Source organism: Chiloscyllium plagiosum, chromosome 35 (assembly GCF_004010195.1).
Source record: "Chiloscyllium plagiosum isolate BGI_BamShark_2017 chromosome 35, ASM401019v2, whole genome shotgun sequence".
NCBI lineage: Eukaryota > Metazoa > Chordata > Chondrichthyes > Orectolobiformes > Hemiscylliidae > Chiloscyllium > Chiloscyllium plagiosum.
In genome coordinates this window covers 8,124,043-8,128,273 of record NC_057744.1, presented here as the reverse complement: position 1 = coordinate 8,128,273, position 4,231 = coordinate 8,124,043, and positions in this window count along the sequence as shown.

Below are 4,231 nucleotides of genomic sequence, written 5' to 3'. Positions count from 1 at the left end.
CAAAGTAGAAAACTATTGGGTGTAAAAGGCACCTTAACAGCATGTATTTAAATGCCAAATATTCCAATTAGCTGTGTTGCACCCAATCCCAATTAACCTGCTATTTATTCTGCAAACAGTCAGTGACCCAAGGACCAACAACTTGAATACAGTACACGTAACACTCACATGTAAGGAGATGGCATGGAGTCATACTCATACTACAAGGAATATGATAGACAGGCTCTGAGGGAGCCTTGGAGATCTTATAATCCAGAATTTACAAGCCAATATAAAATAGTACTGGTTGCTAAGACTGTGGATACTGTTAGCAAGAAGCATTCCTTGCAGGGAGCAAAGGAAAAATCAGAAGGTCATCAATGCCTGAATCAAAAATAACCACACTGAACATACATAACAGAGCAGCACGGGGCAGGCTGAATATAGTTTCCAAGATCAAAAGGGACTTGCTACAATGAAAATGTAAATTTTAAAAACCACATCAGAAAACCAACCCCAGGAGGACTTCACTGTACAATGAAGTTGGCAGGCAATGAACAGAAAGTTGCTCAAATTCTCATCTTGAGATATCAGCACCGGTTTGCAGCCGAGCTGGAACATGCCATCACCGATTCTAATAAGAATCTTCCCTTTAGATGGGTCTCTTCACAGAATGTCTCACGTAACCAGAGATGATCCACCAGACGTGTTCTATCATGTGTGTGCCAGGTCCCTACAGCAGCAACCTTAAACTAACCCATTGCCCTGTTCATGGATCAGTGGTGCTGGAAGAGCACAGCAATTCAGGCAGCATCCGAGGACAGGCAAAATCGACGTTTCGGGCAAAAGCCCTTCATCAGGAATAAAGGCAGAGAGCCTGAAGCGTGGAGAGATAAGCTAGAGGAGGGTGGGGGTGGGGATAGAGTAGTATAGAGTACAATAGGTCAGTGGGGCAGGACATTGCCCTGTTCACTCCATTCACTGAAACTTCCATTTCTCTCAATATTTATAGCTTCATCTCAGTGTCTGAATCACATTCCAGCAATCTGAACTCTTAGTGACAATCTTAAATTGAAAGATCTTCATTATTATAAACTCCTAAAGAAAGAAAATAATCTCTTCCTTTACTTTTTTATGAAGGGCCTGTGGAGGCAGTCCAGGGAATATTCTCTAGGTTGACTCCAGGTATGGAGGGATTTCCTTATGAGGAGTAGGTTGGACTTAAAAACATTAAGAGAACCCCCCCCCCCACCAAATTAATGGTCCCTTTAACTGAGTTGGAGTTAATTATTTTCAGCAGAGACAGAGCCCGACGGACATGGTTCAATCAACAATCAGAAAATAAGAAAAATGTCAAACCATTGTAATACAGTTTTGGATGTAGGTTTGCTCATTGCACTGGAAGGCTCATTTCCAGACGTTTCGTTACTCTACTAGGTAACATCTTCAGTGGGCCTCAGGTGAAGCAATGCTAAAAATTCCTGCTTTCTATTCATATGTTTGGGTTTGTTTAGATTAGATTAGATCCCTTACAGTGTGGAAACAGGCCCTTCAGCTCAACAAGTCCACACCGACCCTCCAAAGAGTAACCCACCCCGCTCTGACTAATGCACCTAACACTATGGACAATTTAGCATGGCCAATTGACCTGACCTGCACATCTTTGAAATGTGGGAGGAAACCCACGCAGACATGGAGAAAATGTGCAACCTCCACACAGACAGTAGACCAAGGCTGGAATCGAATCTGGGACCCTGGCGCTGTGAGGTAGCAGTGCTAACCACTGAGCCACCGTGCCGCCCTGGGTAGGTCTTTGGGTTGGTGATGTCATTTCCTGTGGTGATGTTATTTCCTGTGGTGAAGTCACTTCCTGTTCCTTTTCTCAGGGGGGTGGTAGATGGGATCTAACTCGATGTATTTGTTGATAGAGTTCTGGTTGGAATGCCATGCTTTGCCTGAGGCCCACTGAAGATGTTACCTAGTAAGGTAACGAAACATCTGGAAATGAACCTTCCAGCTCAGCGAGCAAATCTACATCCAAAACCTCAACCTGAGCTACAAATCTTCTCAAAACTTGCTATTGTAATACAGTTTCATTGTAGGTGGGACTTGAAATTAGAGCTCCTGGCAGGGAGGGAGGGCCACAAACACATGACAGGACACATTGTTTTTTCGCTTTCCACTTCCTCTGGCAGTTCATTCCATACACGCACCATCCTCCGTGTGAAAAAGTTGCCCCATAGATCCCTTTCAAATTTTTCCCCTCTCACCCTAAGTTTTGGATTCCCCAACACAGGGAAAAGACCTTGTCTATTTACCCCATCCATGCCCCTCACGATTTTATAGCAGGAAGGTGGAGTTGAGGATTATCAGATCCGCCGTGATTCCATTGAATGGGAGAGCAGATTCAATGGGCCAAATGGCCAACTCTGATCCTATGTCTTATACCCTTGAGTCTTGAAGACACTCCCGAACATCACGTTGGGTGTTTCTCCATCGTAAGGACTGCAGCATTTCAAAGCAGCAATTAGGGACGGGCAATAAATGCTGATCAGATAGCAAGTCCATATCCTGTGAATGTGTATTTTTCAAAAAGAAACTCATCTTAACCATCTCTTTTTTACAGTAAATAGTCACAGCACTTTTAATCTCCCTTCATAGTCCCAGTTATAATTTCTAGGCTAGTTTGAACTTGAAACCCTTTGACATATTATCATGGCTTAGCTTAGTGTTCCAAGCTCCCAAAATTATACTCTGCAACTGAGAACATGCTGAGCAGTTTTCTTTCTGTTCTCCGTACTGCAATAGTAGTCGCAGCAGTTTCAGAGTGCAGTTCAGAAACTTCAGGACCTGAGTAGAAAAATCAAAGTGAACATGGCGTAGTAATCAAGGGAGGGTGACAAAGCTGGACGTGATGTCTTAGGATGAGAAGTCAAACACTGCCTACCCTTTCAGATGGCCAGACAAAATTCTCCTTTGAAGAATATGGTATTCCCAGCCACGATTTGAGGAAAGGATGCTTTCTTGGGCGCTGTCTAGTTTAACAAGACACAGTTTCAGTATAAAAGGCAACTCATTTAGCACGGAGAGTGACCTACATCTGTTCTTACTTGTATTGCTTCCTTTATTTATCTCTTGTCTAAACATGAGAAAAACAGATTATCTGGTCCTTGTCATCTTATTTGTTTTTGTGATCTTGTCATGCACACAAATTGACTGGTGCACATGTGCTTTGTGATTTCGAATGTCCCGCAGTCATGAAAGGCGCTATAAGAATGCAAGTTTCTCTTTTAGTGGACTGCTGGCAACTTGTTCTCGCACCTTGCAGAGAAAAGGGAAGAGAATCGAAGGGGCGGAGAAATGAACGGTGGAAGACTCCTGCTATCTTACCAGAGGGCTGTTGATGTTAAACACAAATGGATTGAAGAGAGGGCAACCTTCAGGTGGGCCCATCTGCAGCTCTGCCCCAATTCTCCACGCAGCAGCCGTGCAATGACAGAGACAAAATGTTACATGTCTTGCCTCAGAATGGATCAAGACAGCAGCAGCTTGAGCTCTAACTAATTCCTGTTCCCAAATTACAACGAGATCTGCATCCACAATATGTCTTTGAATTAGGTCATATCAGCTTGGTCAGCTCACTGAAATAAATCATCCCTTTTTTTACTTTCAAATCCTGGCTCCGTTCCATTCAGTTATTTTGTTTTCGTAAAAACAATGCCTTTGTAACCCACCCCATGAAGCTTCTATTAAATAAAAAAAATACAATTACAATGAAATGAAATCTAACATGTAAAACAAGTACACTGAGTTAGTCAGGTGCTGGAACCCAATGTTTAACTAACAAATAACAATTCACTATAGGACGTTTGAGAACATCATTCCGGGTATATGTATTTTCTGGTTTGTTTAAGGAGAGGTTATCGATAATAACACTGATGATTTGGAGATGCCGGTTTTGGACTGGGGTGGACAAAGTTAAAAATCACACAACACCAGGTTATAGTGTAACAGGTTTAATTGAAAGCACACTAGCTTTCAGAGTGACGCTCCTTCATTTGGTGATAGTGGAGGGCTCAATCCTAACACAGAATTTATAGCAAAAATTTGCAGTGTGATGTAACTGAAATTATACATTGAAAAATTGATTGTCTGTTAAGCCTTTCATCTGTTAGAATACAATGATAGTTTCACTTCTTTCATGTGTAAATCACAAAACCTTTTTTTAAAAAAGTTGCATTCTCGGGTTAGC